Below are 19,394 nucleotides of genomic sequence, written 5' to 3'. Positions count from 1 at the left end.
TCAAGGTCCAACAGTTCCTGATGTGAGATACATGCCAATAGGAGACAGCCATTATTCTAGCTGTCAGTATTACACACACACACAAGTGAGCAGATGATGTCATATGAGTAGCAGTCTGATAAAGACGTCAATATCCACATGTACCTTCTTTCGTGTGCATGTGGGCGTGGGCTAGCATGTGATGGGCTCAATACTCATAAATAAATCAGCAGATCGTAAAAATCAAGACTTTTTGCAGGTAATGAGTGAGAATAATTTCTAAATCTGTCCGTGCCTCATTCTGCCCTTGTTAGAAATTCATTGACTACGAGGATTTAGAGTTATGATTTGTTTTTAAATGGAAAATAATGTGTACACTTTCATCGTGCAGTTCATTAAAAATCATTTTCAAAAGGTTTGAATAGTACAGAATCAACATTTCTCGTAAACACATTCAGCGTAAAGAAACGTGCTGTGAAGTTGAGTGTCGGAAAATTTGCTGCTTCAAAACCGGTAAATTAAGATTGAAGCAAACGGTCCTGTCTCAGAACCAACCAATGAGGTGTCAAGTTTGAAGTCTTGCAGAACAACATAACAAAGGCAGTTAACTGGGTTGCTTTGGCACAACACGACTGTGGGAGGCGGGGCGTGGTCACGCGCGGGAGCCGGCTGGAAGTAGATGACAGGTAAGTGAATACCTCAGCTGGAACGAGTTATCTAATCACCTGTCTCTTCATTAGCAGCGTTGGTGACCGCAGGAGGGGGCTGAAAAGCCAAAAGAAGGAGCATGCCTGGGCTGAAAGAGCAAATGAAGGCCACGAAAGACTGACAGAAAGAAAGGTATTGTGATAGAACAAAAGAAGAAATATTGTGATAGAACAAAGTAAGAAAGACATTGTGATAAAAGAAAATAAAAGAACTGGCAAACTTGGCGACCCGCCTGCTTGTGACACATCGGTCCTGAAAGAACCCCACGGCACAAGACTGTTACAACAACATAATTAACATTTTAATGCGGCCCGCTGTATATTTTCAAACAAGGAAAATGATTCCGATGGTTAAAATCTGCACTTTTGAGTGACATGGTTACTACGGTAACTATAGGAAGGCATGCTTAATGCAAACGAGGCACGTGGCAGAGTGGGGGGCCAGCAACAATCCTGAGACCACGCAAATGCGAGTGTCCGAAGGAGGCAGTGTTCTACAGCAAAGTTCTGCAGAACTGAAATTGTATCGAATAAGTGGATGTTATTTTTCCCTTTTGCCTTTATTTTTCACCATGTTTGTTGCATCTTTGTTGCTCTTGCTTGATCATAAAAGATGTCGATCAAGGAGGTGGTCTGGGAAGTAGAGGAGCAACGTTCATATATTTTATTTGTTTTATTGTTTATTGTTATTATTGTAAGTCCCGCATTCTGTATTTTCATGTACATTCTCAGCACTGAAATTGTTTCCACTGAATTTTTTCACACTGAATTTTTTACACATAATTTTTATACAATGAATTTTAAAACACATAATTCGTATACACTTACATTTCAAAACCCAGATTTTTTCTCTTAAATTGTCAGCGTAATTTGATTTAAAAAAAAATGAGTTCACAAATTTCAAACGCAAAAAAATTCAGTTACATAATTCAGTGTTAAAAAAAAAAGACACACATGGACCTCCATAGGGTGTTTAAGAACATCAGGTACCACTGTACATTGTTGACTATTGTATCTTAATAAGACAAAAAGTGAGTTGGCTAATGTGGCTGAGTAAACTGCCTGATTCATTCCCTGATAGGCACCGAGCTAAAAGTCAGAGAATTTTGCCTATCATCCACATTCGTTACGAAAGACATAACGACAGACGGATTGTTTTAATGCATTCTAAATATTAAATAAATGCGATCAAAAGTACACTGACAATGGAGCCTATAGGAGTCACTCTATTCTGCCTGTAAAACACTTAAAAAGTAATTGTTATTTTAATAACAGCTGTTATAGTAACACCTCCATTAAGGTTGTATATACATTATTTAAGAATATATGTAATGTAGAAACAGGCACATGTATAATATGTAATAATATTACTTGTAATATTCACATGTTTTGATCATTTTCAAAAACGCATCACAACGTTTTTTTAACAACATCACTGATTACTAGTCACTGCAGACTTCATGAGAGCCAACAAACATAACAAAACATCACTTACTGTACACGGTCTGCTGTCATTGGGATGCCGACTGATAGACTCTTGTTATATTCCCATTTAGATAAAGAATGACTCATAATCCTCGCGAAGAACGTGGTGTGGAACCAAGCCTCTTTGTGTGTCGTTATCACCTTTTCTGGGTCTAAATTGACTGTCAAAGTGTACCAACTGGTCGGAATACGTCCTCATCCTTCTTTTATCAAGGAGAAAGGCAAGATTTATGATCTACAATAAACTTACAGCAAGGAAAAGAGGAAACAGCAGACCACTCGATGTAAACATTGGCAGCTTGTGAGTACGGCTCCGCTATAAATAGTTTGTCTGCGTTAGCCCTTCTAATAACAATATCACCAATACTTGATTAATATTCTAGTTACAAAAGGTAAATGGACTATTGTTGACACTTTTTGGATGGTTATTTATTGGCTTTTTGAAGCAGAATAAAGGACCCCCATTGGCTCTGCTCTAAGCAGACTTTTACATTTATTTACGAGTTAGAATGCAAAGAAAATAAACACATCCGTTGTCATGTATTTCATAATGATTGTAAACAATAGGCATCTCCCTTTTAAGGTTGTACTGTAAGGGAGGCAGGTTTACTACATTGGCATGGCCTCCGTTACAAATGCATAATTCCTCCAGAGAGTAAAAATATATATATTGTATGTATATATATATATATATATATATATATATATATATATATATATATTTGCATTGATGTTAACACCAACAAGAAGTGCTCATCTCTCATCATTCTGTTTTCATCTTCCTTGTAGCTGAATTCCATTTTGCAATCATCATTTCCAGCTGTGAGCCGACCCATCAAGAGGTGGATACTGCACGTTTCTCTACACGGTATTTACACCCAGGCAATTCTCCCTCACACTCGGGCCTTTGTCGTGCTCCTTTTTCTCTGTCTTTGTCAGCTTACATGTGCAGCAGGAGATAAGTTATTCGCGTCTCTCCTTGCATCCTGAGTAAATCCTGGCAGACGGTTTAAGCCCTGATATTTATACACTTTTGACCAAAATACAAGCAGCAGGGGGTTAAAGAATGAAATACATTTATATAGTGTGCCGTCTGCAATAGTTTGTGGTCAAGTTTCATCCAAGACTCAAAAATGCTATATATTTACTCGGAGAAAAACACTACCACCCGTATGAATTCTTTTGAAATACACAAATAAAAGGTGTGTTTTACAATATTGACTTCAAACAGCACAAACAAGGGCATAATAAACGTGATCTCACTGAAATGATCTGCATAGTATCAAGACGCTGAATATGGTCCAATATGTGCATCTAATAGCAGTTCTGCTGCATGTGCATAATTTTGCACATACTCCTCTGCATCGCCATTAATCTTTCAAAAGTGCTACGCTTTCTCATGTGGAATGTTTGTATTGCCGTACATTATGTGGGATTGATCCAAAACAAATGTGTAACTAATTTAAAGTTGTCTCCTGGAGGCCGATGCTGTTCATGTAAAGGATGTAACGTCGTGGTCACATGGTTATGCGCAGGTCGTTCTCCCAAGATGCAGCAGGAACTCTGGAAGTAAGGTGCAGGTGAGACAATGATTTATTCGCATTATTCATACAAGGTACAAAACAAATAAAATTAGTGTGCCGATCGCACGGGAAGCAAAGCTAAGGAAGCTAGCGTGAAAGATTAGCATAAATAATTAAATAAGGAGACGATGTAACTTGTTGCATAGAAGTAAATAAAACACCCAGACAGTGTTTTACAAAAGACAGGAATATGTAGCTCTCAGACTAGTGACCAGGAGCAGGTGAGCATCCCGAACACTATTTAGGGGCAGGTGAAACTAATCAGCACCCACGGAAACCAAAACACAAATGCAGGGCTGCTGAAAACAGAACTGAGGTAGTCAAACCAACAGAACAAAACATAATCCGGGCAACGGATCATAAAGGATTAATTTTTAGCATGTTTAAAATGGTTGTACAGAATTTCCCGACAAAACTTGTATCGGGGCATAGTTTCCATCAATTAAATCATCCATCCATCCATTTTCTACCGCTTGTCCCTTTTGGGGTCACGGGGGGTGCTGGAGCCTATCTCAGCTGCATTCAGGTGGAAGGCGGGGTAGATATATACGGTACAAGTCGCTACCTCATGGCAGGGCCAACACAGATAGACAGTAGTGTTGTGTCATTCGCGAACGATTAGTTTGAAAGAATGAATCTTTTGAGTGAACGTACTGAACCGAATCACTTCATGTACTGATTCGTTCCTTTCTCAGTTCAGTTGAGCTCCGCCACGACCATGCCGGTATGAGTGGAACTGGCGCATTCTGTGACTCACTGAACCCTCGACGTCGGCGAACGATGCAGCCAGCTACTCTTCATGTGGGCGGGGGTAGGGACTAAGCGAACGATTCGTTCACCGAGGATTAACGACATGAATCATTCAGTGAACGACAACGCTCTCGCTCTCTGCTTTGCTTGCCCCAATGCCGCGAGTGATTCTCCTCCCGTCGCGAGGATATGTTTCATATCATTGGCATCCGTTCTTCATTCATTCTCCAAGCTAACGGCTAATGTTGACTCAAGCCACATGAAAACGAACACACACACGCGCCCCGTCCCCATTATCTCAACACATAACATTTTTTATTGCATATTTAAGTTGATATTTCCATTTTTATATTTTTAAATGTAAGCTACAGAAATGTTAGTTTTTATGTTGGCATTCCTGGCACTTAGTTTAATATTTGTCGTGTTTTTTTTAAGTTAACCTATATATTTAATTTTTTTGTTTGCACATTTAAGTTGATATTTTCTTTGTTATATTTTTAAACGTAGGGTACAGAACATTTAGTTTTTATGTTCGCATTTCTGGCTCCTAGTTTGTTTTATTTTGAAGGTATTTATTTTCTTTTTGTTTGCATATTTTAGTTTACATTTTCTTTGCTACAGAACATTTAGTTTTTATGTTGGCATTTGTAAAGGGTTTCTTTATTTTAATATTTGCTTTAGCAGAGAGCGATTCACGTCTATCACCCTCTGGCCCCCAGGACTGTAGCTGAGTGATTCAGGTTCGCTTCACGAATTTACAAGAACTGAGTGGTTGTCGCTGAGGACGTGAATCTTGTTCGCGCTGCACTCACTCACTCATTCACAATCAGGACTCGCGATTCGCGAACGTACTGACACGGAGAACTGACTTTGTCGCGGAGGAGGACGTCACATTGAGGCTCTCATTCTGTCACTGTGGGCGTCGTTCATTGGGTGCTGAGGGCTTGTGTCGTTCGCGAACTGACACACACCGAGATCTGCCGCTGGGGAAGCTGTTAGTGACTGACTCATGATTCGCCGACCTGCACACAGAACTGCTGCTGCAGAAGTGATTCGGTGAACGGATTTTTTGAACGAATCAATTTAAAGAACTGATTCTAGTGATTCAGTACAGTCAAAAGAACTGCTGATCCCAACACAGATAGACACACAACATTCACACTCACATTCACACACTAGGGCTAATCAACCTATCCTATATTTGGGGCGGCATGGCGTAGTGCAGGGGTGGGCATTACGTCGATCGCGATCGACTGGTCGATCTCGCAGTGTGTGTCAGTCGATCTCAAGCCAGGCATTAAAAAATATACATAAAAATGAGCAATCATCAATCATACCAAGACTTCACTTTCGTCAGTTGTTTGACATTCTCGGCACCCGAGGATCTTGTGAGATGACGCTGGCTGCTGCGAGCTCATATTTAAGAAAAAAAACACTAACAGGGCGGACGCAGAGAAACACATTTTATTTCTAAAGACTCCGTACCTACTGTCAAAACTCTAAAGACCGACTGCACAGTTCCTGTCTTCACCATAAAAGACCTGTTTCATCCTGCCTGTGCTAACAAAATGAGAGTCTCAGAAAGCTAGCGTGCACAAGCTAGCAAGCTACGGAGTTTGATGCCAATGTATTTCTCCCCCGCCCTCAGCGACCGCTTTCTCACTTGCTTGCCCACCCGCACACTCACTGACGTCACTCACCTGCTGCCAGACATTAAAGGGCCACACACATATGCTACTCTCATAACAAAGTGTTTAAAAACAAGTATGCAAATTGGACAAATGAGATGCCAAATCCAACCACTTTCATGTGGTATTAGACAGAAAGGAGGACTTTTTTTTTCCTCCATTTGAAAATGCGGACGTTATCAGCACCACTGTCTAATTCCAATGAATGCAAGTCATCAGAATCAAATACACCAACTTATATTCTTGTCTTCATGAAAGAAAGGAATCTATGTGTGTTAAACATGCTTGTATTATCATTAAACACCATTAACTTGTTAACAAAAATGTCTCTTTCATTAATAAATAAATATAAATTATAAATAGGAATGAGGTAGATCTCCTCGACTTGGTCAATTGAAAAGTAGCTCACCTGCAGAAAAAGTGTGAGCGCCCCTGGCGTAGTGGGTAGAGCGGCCGTGCCAGAAACCAGAGGGTTGCAGGTTCGCTCTCCGCCTTTTGACATCCAAATCGCTGCCGTAGTGTCCTTGGGCAGGACACTTCACCCTTGCCCCCGGTGCCGCTCACACTGGTGAATGAATGATGAATGAATGATAGGTGGTGGTCGGAGGGGCCGTAGGCGCAAACTGGCAGCCATGTTCCGTCAGTTTACCCCAGAGCAGCTGTGGCTACAGATGCAGCTTACCACTTTGAGTATCTAGTAATAGAAAAGCGCGATATATATCTAATTAATTATTACTATTATTATCCCCAGGTGCATTTATTTACATAGCCCTTAATCACAAATGCCCATAACAACATCCTCAGGTTTCAAAACCCGCTGAGAAGTGGCAGGTTAACTGGTCCGTAGTATATAAATGAGTTTAAAGATGGGACTTAAATGCTTCTATGGAAATAGCATCTCAAACTGTTATTGGTAGGGCATTACACAGTACTGGAGTCTGGATAGAAACCGCTCTACAGCCTGCAAACTTTTTTGGGCTCCTGTTTGTCCTTCTTGGGGTCACGGTGGGGCTGGAACCTATCCCAGCTGCATGGAACCTATCCCAGCTGCACTCTGGCGGAAGGCGGAGTACACCCTGGACAAGTCGCCACCTCATCGCAGGGCCAACACACAGACACTCACACTCACACACTAGGGACCATTTAGTGTTGCCGATCAATCTATCCCCAACTGCTCGTCTTTGGAGGTGAGAGGAAGCCAGGGTACCCGGAAAGAACCCATGATTGTTTTATAAATTACTCTGCCATGCCTCCAGGGTTTGATTTCAAATTTTTTTGGACTTACACAGATCCCAAATACACAAAAACACATAACAGGTAAGAAAAGTTGTGTTTGCATAAAACAACTCCTTTAAAATAAATTCTGGCTCTCTGTAACAATTCGGTCAGGTACAGATTTGAGAGCGTTAACCAACGGTAGAAAATGGATGGATGGAAGTTTATCATATAGGTGTGTTTGGGTTATATTTTCCATAGCTACACTACTTTGGTGCGACAAACATCTGTCCCACTACTTACTGTCACGTTATTGTATTTGATAATGTTGGAAACGTACAGAGTTGCAGTGTATATGCAAAATGTAGACAGTAACACTTTCAGGCATGAGCAAACACAGCTCATTAGCATTAAAGCTACAAACACACAAAAGAGCATGTTCCCAATAGGGCTTATTAAAACTATTTTAAGCTATATACAATGCATAAAAAAGTTGTCAAAAATAATATGAAAAGAATAGATTTTATGAAAAAAAAGGAACATTAACTAATTCCATTGACAAACCTAAATGAAGATTTTTATATCTAGAAATGAAAAGGAATTTAAAGTAAGAAATAAGTATCTTATTCTGAAAACAAGTATTATTAAACTTGCAATTCTTACATTAAGCATCTTTGGGTAGTTGCAAAATCAAAATATCTTTTTTGAATAGTTATTTTCTCAATTTTTATCATTTTAAAATAAGAATAGAAAAAATTATAATTATTCATGCCAAAATTTGGATTCGTCCAAATAAGTAAATAGCTCTTAAAATTCTACAGCTCATATGTTTAATCTTGGCAATGTTAGGACTTCGCATGGCTGCAGGTGTGTGACCTCAAGTATGCAAGAATCCAGGAGAGCAGAAAGCAGGTGAGATGATTTTAATTTCATCAAAGTAACAGATACAAACAGAAAGCAGTCTTGCATGGAGATGTTCCCAACATAGTTTTAACTTCGAGCACTGAGGAGTGCTCGAGTGAAACATAAATAGACCTATGTTGATTGACAGCAGCTGAGGACCGCTGCCAATCAACGGCGAGTGAGAGAAAGACAGTGCTCAGCGGAGTGAACAGGAAGTACAACAAAATAAGAGCACTGAACAGGAAATAAAGTACAAAACACGAAAAACTAACAGAAATGAAGTGACAGATTGTCACAGGCGCCCTGCGATGAGGTGGCGACTTGTCCAGGGTGTACCCCGCCTTCCGCCCGATTGTAGCTGAGATAGGCGCCAGCGCCCCCCGTGACCCCAAAAAGGGATTAAGCGGTAGAAAATGGATGGACGGATTGTCACAGGCAAGTGGCAAATAATTTGCTCCAGGCATTTTAGAATGAAGGCTAGATTTTGGACTAGATTATTGTGAGATACTGTATTTGATTCTTATTTGAAATTCTTGGAAAATAGTAATCTATGAAAACTTTAAAACAAACAAAACCAACTAAACTCCAAATTAGCAAGTACTTTAGCGACAGAGGCCAGTAAGAAAAGTCAACGCAAACTTTGTTGGCCAGCTGTCTGACCTAGAGCAATGGTTCTCAACCTTTTTTCAGTGATGAAAGCGACAATTTCCCCATTAATTTGAGCGACGATGAAAGATTCGGGGATGAGGAAATTTAGAATGAAGGCCTGGAATAAAAAAAAAAAAAAAGGTGAGGGCAAGTGAGAGCGATTCAGATGTTTTTAGACACATTTACTGGGATAATTCTGGGAAATCCCTTATCTGCCTATTGTGTTGCTAGTGGTTTAGTGAGTTAAAGAGTACCTTAAAGTCGGAGGGGTGTAGCCACGGGAGTTTTGACGCCAGAGTCTATGAGAGAAGTCACGGCAGCAGGAAGACGCTGGCTCCGCTGATCTCCAGTAAGAGGCGAAGTATTTCCACAATTTTCTCACCGAAAACTGCCGGTTGACATGTAGTCGTGATCCATGTTTGCTTGACTACTCTGATCCATAGTAAAGCTTCACCTCCGGGAATTTTAAACAAGGAAACACCGTGTGTTTGTGTGGCTGAAAGCTAAAAGCTTCCCACGTACATCTTTCGACTTTGACTTCTCCAATATCAATTGAACAAATTGCAAAAGATTCAGCAACACAGATGTCCAAAATACTGTGTAATTGCGCGATGAAAAGAGAAGACTTTTAGCCGTAAGTGGTGCTGAGCTAATATGTCACCTCCAACCAATAACGTCTCAAACACACGTCATCATTCCGTGAAGTTTTCAACAGGAAACTCCGCGGGAAATTTAAAATTGTAATTTAGTAAACTAAACCGGCAGTATTGGCATGTGTTGCAATGTTAAGATTTCATCACTGATGTATAAACTATCAGACTATGTGGTCGGTAGTAGTGGGTTTCAGTAGGCCTTTAAGAACAACGTTTCTCAAAGTGCAATTGCAAGAAATTTAGGGATTTCAACATCTACGGTCCATAATATCATCAAAAGGTTCAGAGAATCTGGAGAAATCACTCCACATACGAGGCATGGCCGAAAACCAACATTAAATGACCATGACCTTCGATTCCTCAGACGGCACTGTATCAAAAACCGACATCAATCTCTACCAGACATCACCACATGGGCTCAGGAACCCTTCAGAGGACCACTGTCACTAAATACAGTTGGTCGCTACATCTGTAAGTGCAAGTTAAAACTCTACTATGCAAAGCGAAAGCCATTTATCAACAACATCTGGGCCCGAGATCATCTAAGATGGACTGATGCATAGTGGAAAAGTGTTCTGTGTTCTGACAAGTCCACATTTCAAATTGTTTTTGGAAATATTCGAAATTGTGTCAAAGGGGAAGCGAACCATCCAGACTGTCATCGACGCAAAGTTCAAAAGCCAGCATCTGTGATGGTATGGGGGTGCATTAGTGCCCAAGGCATGGGTAACTTACACATCTGTGAAAACACCATTAATGCTGAAAGGTACATACAGGTTTTGGAACAACATATGCTGCCATCTAAGCGCGGTCTTTTTCATGGACGCACCTGCTCATTCCAGCAAGACAATGCAAAGCCACAGTCAGCACGTATTACAACAGCGTGGCTTCGTAGAAAAAGAGTGCGGGTACTTTTCTGGCCCACCTGCAGTCCAGACCTGTCTCCCATCGAGAATGTGTGGCACATTATGAAGCGTAAAATACAACAGCGGAGACCCCGTACTGTTGAACGACTGAAGCTCTACATAAAACAAGAATGGGAAATAATTCCACTTTCAAAGCTTCAACAATTAGTTTTCTCAGTTCCCAAACGTTTAAAGGTGATGTAACACAGTGGTGAACATTCCCATTCCCAACTACTTTGGCACGTGTTGCAGCCATGAAATTCTAAGTTTATTATTATTTGCAAAAAAAAAATATGTTTGAGTTTGAATATCAAATATATTGTCTTTGTAGTGCAATCAATTGAATACGGGTTGAAAATGATTTGCAAATCATTGTATTCCGTTTATATTTACATCTAACACAATTTCCCAACTAATATTGAAACAGGGTTTGTATATTTATAAAGAATTTTTGAATTGTTGCTATTTTTAGAATATTTAAAAAAAAATCTCACGTACCCCTTGGCATACCTCCAAGTACCCCCAGGGGTACGCGTACCCCCATTTGAGAACCACTGACCTAGAGTGTACACAGTGATTAAAAGAGAAAAGGGATGAGATAAATGTGTAAAAACAGGTGTATTAAAAGTAGGAATCCTATCATTAATTTCAATAATACCAGAGGTCTATCTTTGCCATTTTAATGGGTTAAATAATAATGGGTAGCTAAAACAGCTCATTTAAGGTACTTTCATTAACTAAAAGTTGCACCCAAATACTCTTCAAAATCTTTGAAATTAAAAGTTGTATTATATTCATATTCCAGGTATTCCTCATAAAACATGCTGGTGATATGAGGCCATTTGCTTTTTTATTGTGTTCCCATTAATCTTAAGAAATTGCAGTTTTTGTATCACTACTCCACTCTTTCACAGTTCCTATGGAATTTTCTATGAACATTTAATTCTTAGCAACTGTGACTGTCCCACTTACACATCTGATGTCATTTCTCGCATCTGATGCAAATGGCCATCAAACTGGCAGAAGAGAGACGTGACTAGTTGTGTTTGGTGGCCATGTTGGCAGGAGAGTTAGGTGACTAGTGTTTGATGGCCATGTTGGTGAGGGAGTCAAGTGACCGGTTGTATTTGGTGGCCATGTAGGCAGGAACGTCAGTGGACTACTTCTGTTTGATTGCCATGTTGACATGAGAAGCAGCAGATAAAATGAATATACCATGTTAGTTTCCAACGTTCAGAGCTTACTACACATTTGACTCACACAAAACTTACAGGCTAAACATGCCCGACCCGTATATTTCACCTGTCCTGGTTTTTAAATCTATAATTAGCCATAAGAATGTAAAACGTTCCAGACTATACAGGATTTGGAATTACCTCAATAGTTTTCTGTCATCCCGGAACAGTGGTTCTTAACCTGGGTTCAATCGAACCCTAGGAGTTCGGTGAGTCGGCCTCAGGGGTTTGGCGGCGGTCAAAACACACCCGACTCACCCGATGGATACGGCAACAGCTGACTGATTTGCAGGTGTGTAATTTGTTGTGAGTTTATGCACTGTGTTGGTTTTGTTGTTTGAACAAGGTGATGTTCATGCACGGTTCATTTTGTGCACCAGTAAAAAATACATGGTAACACTTTAGTAAGGGGAACATATTCACCATTAATTAGTTGCTTATTAACATGCAAATTAGCAACATATTGGCTCTTAACTAGTCATTATCAAGTACTTATTAATGCCTTATTCGGTGTGGCCTTATCATAACCCTAACCCTCTAACCCTGACCCTAACCTTAACCAAATTGTGACGTTTGCGTGGCATCGTGATGCAGGTTTGTTCTTTCTTGGATGCAGTCGGGCTCAAACACAGCGTGAAGGTAAGAAAAACTGATTTATTTAACAAATAAAAGAGACTTTTAAACAGAAAAACTTGCACAAGGCACAAAAGGCAAAACGAACAGAAATAGCACGGGAGCTAGAAAGAACCAAAAGCGCTAGCTTGTGGGCTAGAGAACTAACAAAGGATTAGCGCCGAGGCTAGCAAGTACAGAAATGTAATCAGAGTCGTCACTTGTTGCGTGTAACACACACTAGGTAGCAAGGTCGAATGAACAAAGGAGGCAGGCTTAAATCACGTCAGTAATTATAAAAACAGGTGTGCATCCGGAAACAAGTGAAAGGTGAAACTAATAAGTAACTATGGTGACAAGATCAAACAAGGAATTGCAACCAGGAACTAAGGCAAACATTAGCAAAATAAAGTACAAAAAGACTCAAAACCAAAACATAATATGATTCGGGCAGCGGATCATAACACAAATAACTCTAAATTAAGCCTTTATTACTTAAAATATGTTCCCCATACTAAAGTGGTACCAAAAACATATAACTTTGTCTTGAATTTGAAAAAAAAGAAAAAACACTTTATTTTTCACAAAAGAAGGGTTCGGTGAATGCGCATATGAAACTGGTGGGGTTCGGTTCTTCCAACAAGGTTAAGAACCACTTTCCTAGAGTCTTTCGTGGACCCCTTCCTGTGTGGTGAGACTGCTGGCATAAGTGGGACAGTATTGACAGTCAAAGTTGCATCGGATGTGATCTCAAATGTGCAGTCAAAATTGCAAAAACAAAAATTAAAGATTCAAAGAAGATTGGGGTCATTTTTGACCCCAATTTGTGGAAGAGTGGGTAGTGAAACAAAAACTTCAGTTCCTTAAAATCAATGACAAAATAAATACAAATGCAAATGGCCTTATGTCACAAACATCCATCCCTCCATCCATTTTCTAGCGCTTATAACTTTCGGGACCATGGGGGGCGCTGGAGCCTATCTCAGCTACAATCGGGCGTAAGGCGGGGTACACCGTGGACAAGTCGCCACCTCATCGCAGGGCCAACACAGATAGACAGACAACATTCACACTCATACAACTCTTCGTTTTAAAGATTTTGAAGATTAACAACCCAAAATGCATTGCCTTTATTTGGGGTCAATTTTGACCCCACTTGTGGAAGAGTGGTAGATTGTGCATCCAACGGTTAAGCTTCCTTTTCTTGTTAGCAAGCTGTGTTGGATTTTGACTCAACCCTGGAATTGTATGTATTTTTCATACATAATCTTCATTTTTAAATATTTATCTGGATAGATTTTGGGTTATTTATCTGTGATTATCTGTCATAAACATGTTTTTCCACGGCGACGAGAAGCCTGTCAAATGCAACAAAGACAACGATGAAGTGTAACTGAACTGAAGTGCAGAGCAATAAAACACAACTATCCCTTAAGGATGACTTATTGTCAATGTGAACTCATAAACCAAAGTGTTTTAGGGTCTAAAGCCTCTCCCTTTGTCACACTAGTCTGAAACAGTAAACCCTGTGATGGCTTGTGTTTCCACTGCAGGGCGTGTAGGTTGGCTACTAGCGTCAGATTTTTTTAAACATATCACAATACAGGCATAACAACCCAACAATAAATTAACTTTGAACCCTGTCTGCTTCATAATCTGTGGTATTATGTAGTAAATTAGAGATTTGTGTGACAATTCTCTTTTAGGCTGAATGACCCTGAAAAAAAATGCGACTCATGTTTTTCTTGCTCAGAATTGAATTTACTGAGACACACACACACAGACACGCACGCACGCACACACACACACATATACACATACACACACACACACACACACACACACACACACACACACACACACACACACACACACACACACACACACACACACACACACACACAGTGTCTGCTTTAAAGAAACTTCCAATGGCCTTGCTGTCGATCTTCGCGAGAGCTCCCAGATGGATAGCTTTTGTAATCGGAGAATTCAATAGAAAGACTGCAAATAATCCATCAAGTCAAAAACATGGCATGTTTGCACACCCAAGAGTAAATTAATCAATGCTGTTGCTCCTTTCCCGACCTGATGAATGATAGCCAGCAATGAGCGGAGATCGAGGAGGAAGTGTCAACTCTCAGAGTCCTTAAAGGGGAACATTATCACCAGACCTATGTAAGCGTCAAGTCAATATATACCTTGATGTTGCAGAAAAAAGACCACACATTTTTTTTAACCGATTTCCGAACTCTAAAAGGGTGAATTTGGTGATTTAGACGACTTTCAATTGTTTGCCTGTTGCAGCAATGACCTTACACCCGTGACGTCACATCGTGAAGCGACCCGCCATTTTCTCAAACATATTATACACACCAAGTCAAATCAGCTCTGTTATTTTCTGTTTTTTCGACTGTTTTCCGTACCTTGGAGACATCATGCCTCGTCGGTGTGTTGTCGGAGGGTGTAACAACACGAACAGATGGATTCAAGTTGCACCAGTGGTCAAAAGATGGGAAAGTCCCTCGTTTCTTCTGCACACTGTACCGACGACAGCTATGCTACGACAGAGATGGCACAGAGATGTGTCCTCTTTTATTGATGTTTTATTGCGAGAATAGTACTTTGATTTGAGTTGAATTACGCCTCAGAAAATGCTAAAAGGACATAGCTATAGATACTTTATTTGTCTTCAAGAGAAATGCTCAGTTGTAGCAGCTTTAAAAAGATTGGAACACACAGGGGCATGCAAGGTTTAAAAAAAATATGTCATAATAAGCCTAAAAAAATACCCATGCCAGGTAGACACAGAAAATAAGGAAACACCTGCACGTGTCTATATTTAATAGTTATAATTTTTTGTTTTATCGATAATGCTAACCACATAATTTTTCGAGTAATTATAGACCAGAGCGACAAAACCATGCAATTAAGTGATCAAAATTGTTATTTTGCATATCTTTTATCCACACTGTGTATGTCGGGCAAATGGTCTCCGATCTGTAGATGACGTCGCACCAACTGTGGGTGGCATGGAAAAAAGCGATGGAAATGATGCATTCCAAGTGCAGTTAGTTATCTGTCCATTATTTAAAAACTAATTGCTTTTATGGCAAATGACTTTCAGATTTATTTTCAGGAGCAGAAAATACAAAAAAAGAACTTGTTCAGTAAAACTTCAGTCATCTGGACGCTATGGATCCTTTAAATTAAACTGCACGTTTTGGAAAATTATTTATAACAGGCAAACTATTTTTAACGTCGTTGTGATTACAGAAAGGTATCCAGCTTGTGCTGCTGTATTGGAATATTGAGCCTCTGAGCTGGTGAAAGTTGTATCTACATTGTATTTCATGCCTTTCACCTATATAGAAGAATGTAGCCATAAACCAAGAAGTTAGTAAACTTTGCTATCCAACTTGGACCCAGAGATGGCGAGAAAGATCCAGAAAGACGCTCTTTTACAACCTTCCAACCCATCCCATCCGTCTGCATCCCAGTGAGAGCAGACATTTTACAATAATCTACCTTCAAGGTACTCAACGTGCTTTGACACTACTTCCACATTTACCCATTCACACACACATTCACACACTGATGGAGGGAGCTGCCATGCATGTCGCTAACCAGCACCCATCAGGGGCAAGGGTGAAGTGTCTTGCTCAGGACACAACGGACGTGACCAAGTTGGTACTAGGTGGGGATTGAACCAGGGACCCTCGGGTTGCGCACAACCACTGTCCCAACTGCGCCACGCCGTCCCTAGTGATAGTTTCATTATGTTCCTTGTTTGTATTTCCTGTTCCGCACTCAACAATATTGCTACATGATGCTTAGCGTTTCACTCGAGCTGGATCTGTTATGCACGCAGCTTCTAAAACTTGGAGCTCATCATCAGTATATTCAAGCTAAGAAACATAAAATTCTGTGTCATCAATAGTCCTTAAGTATTTGTTGTTGGCTCTTGCGTAGTCTGCCATGATTAGTAGTTGTTGCGATGCCTATGGGAAACTAAAACGCCGCCATATGCCTGAAATGACCAAAATACGTAAATATTACATTACACGATAGTATGAACATGCCTGTTTCTGCATTACATACAGTATACACCCTCAGCATGTATATACAACGTTGATTACCTCCATTGATCGCTGAGTTTTGCTAACGTTTATTTACAATTTAGAATGCATAAAAAATTAAAACATGTTCTTGTCTTACATAGGGATTGCAAATGACAGACAACATTTAAGTTAAGTCCTCCTTCACCACTATTTGGTACCTGAATGGTTCTTTTGGTACCCTTAAAATCTCAACAATGGCAATTTAAAAACTCCATACCCTAACTGAACCAAACTGTACTGTTCGGTGAAAACCGGTCTCTTATGTCAGATAGCGTCTCCTTAGTCCCATCCTCAACCTCCTGCTGATTTCACACAGTAAAAACATTAGATTCAATTAAGTTCTGTAAATAATGCACTGCTACCAAAGCAGTCACTCACGGCAAGCTTGGTTTTAATTACCGCTAATCACCATTTGCATAAAGCTTTTTAGCAAATGGCCCCAGCAGCGCCTGTAATAATCAGGCATGGGCGCTTGTGAGCGTGTGGATGCTGTTAAAAAAGCCATCTGATAAGTAAAAGTCAAAAAGGAAAATGGGTGAATGAAAAGCTGTCTGTTTGCTCACATGTGTCACATCACATCACTTTTCGTCTGTGAGAAGGCATAGTAATGATCAATATGACTAAATATTTCACGCTCCTTAGAGCTGCATGCCTGCGGCAAACTCAAGCTGGTAGGAGCAAAGTGCCAGAATATTCTATTGTTGTAGACGTCACATAAAAGAAGACAAGAATGGCGGTGTTCTGAGAAAAACGGCTTCCCGTAAAAATTTGCTACCCAATGCTACTGAGCATGCACATTCGCGTGCATTAATGGTTATGGCTTCCACGACCAAAATAACAATAGCCATTAAGGGAAAAACCTTGTTATATTGTAGTTATTTTTCGCATTATTTTACATACCATGAAAACAGACACAAAAGGTATAAACCGGGGGTGTCTAAACTGCAGACCGTTTTTTGTTTATTGAGGAGTCAGCTCCTTGCGGTGCCTCGAGGTTAATTTGTCTGATTTCTTCAATGCTGCCAACAATTATTGGAGATTGTGAAAAAATCAATAACTTTGAAGTGCACACAGCACAACAATTATGTATATGACCCAATCCAAACAACCTTTCCCATTCATTGTTTTTTAATATTGTTGTGCAGCACTTTGGAAACATTTTGTTGTTTAAATGTGCTATATACAAACCCCGTTTCCATATGAGTTGGGAAATTGTGTTAGATGTAAATATAAACGGAATACAATGATTTGCAAATCCTTTTCAACCCATATTCAGTTGAATATGCTACAAAGACAACATATTTGATGTTCAAACATTTAAACCTTTTTTTCTTTTGCAAATAATCATTAACTTTAGAATTTTATGCCAGCAACACATGACAAAGAAGTTGGGAAAGGTGGAAATAAATACTGATAAAGTTGAGGAATGCTCATCAATCACTTATTTGGAACATCCCACAGGTGTGCAGGCTAATTGGGAACAGGTGGGTGCATGATTGGGTATAAAAACTGATTCCCAAAAAACGCTCATTCCTTCACAAGAAAGGATAGGGCGAGGTACACCCCTTTGTCCAAAACTGCGTGAGCAAATAGTCAAACAGTTTAAGAACAACGTTTCTCAAAGTGCAATTGCGAGAAATTTAGGGATTTAAACATCTACGGTCCATAATATCATCAAAAGGTTCAGAGAATCTCGAGAAATCACTCCACGTAAGCGGCATGGCTGGAAACCAACATTGAATGACCGTGACCTTCGATCCCTCAGATGGCACTGTATCAAACACTGACATCAATCTCTAGAGGATATCACCACATGGGCTCAGGAAGACTTCATAAAACCACTGTCACTAAATACAGTTGGTCACTACATCTGTAAGTGCAAGTTAAAGCTCTACTATGCAAAGCGAAAGCCATTTATCAACAACATCCAGAAACGCTGCCGGCTTCTCTGGGCCTGAGATCATCTAAGATGGACTGATGCGAAGTGGAAAAGTGTTCTGTGGTCCGACGGGTGGACATTTCAAATTGTTTTTGGAAATACTCGACATTGTGTCATCCGGACTAAGGGGGAAGCGAACGATCCAGACTGTCGCAACGTTCAAAAGCCAGCATCTGTGATGGTATAGGGGTGTATAAGTGCCCAAGGCATGGGTAACTTACACATCTGTGAAGCCACCATTAATACTGAAAGGTACATACAGGTTTTGGAACAACATATGCTGCCATATAAGTGCCATCTTTTTCATGGACGCCCCTGCTTTTTTCACCAACACAATGCCAAGTCACATTCAGCACGTGTTACAACAGCGTAGCTTCGTAAAAGAAGAGTGCTGGTACTTTCCTGGCCCGCCTGCAGTCCAGACCTGTCTCCCATCGAAAATGTGTGGCGCATTATGAAGCGTAAAATACGACAGCGGAGACCCCGGACTGTTGAACGACTGAAGCTCTACATAAAACAAGAATGGGAAATAATTCCACTCTCAAAGCTTCAACAATTAGTTTCTTCAGTTCCCAAACGTTTATTGAGTGTTGTTAAAAGAAAAGGTGATGTAACACAGTTGTGAGCATTCCCTTTCCCAACTACGTTGGCACGTGTTGCAGCCATGAAATTCTAAGTTAATTATTATTTGCAAAAAAAAAAAAAAAGTTTATGAGTTTTAACATCAAACATCTTGTCTTTGTAGTGCATTCAATTGAATATGGGTTGAAAAGGATTTTCAAATCATTGTATTCCATTTATATTTACATCCAACACAATTTTCCAACTCATATGTTTCGTTTAAAAGTTGAAACAAATTTAAATTATTGCAATCAGTTGATAAAACATTGTCCTTTACAATTATAAAAGCTTTTAAAAAAAAATCTACTACTCTGCTAGCATGTCAGCAGGCTGGGCTAGATCCTGCTGAAATC

Source organism: Nerophis ophidion, linkage group LG03 (genome assembly GCF_033978795.1).
Source record: "Nerophis ophidion isolate RoL-2023_Sa linkage group LG03, RoL_Noph_v1.0, whole genome shotgun sequence".
Lineage (NCBI taxonomy): Eukaryota > Metazoa > Chordata > Actinopteri > Syngnathiformes > Syngnathidae > Nerophis > Nerophis ophidion.
This window is presented reverse-complemented; position numbering follows the sequence as displayed.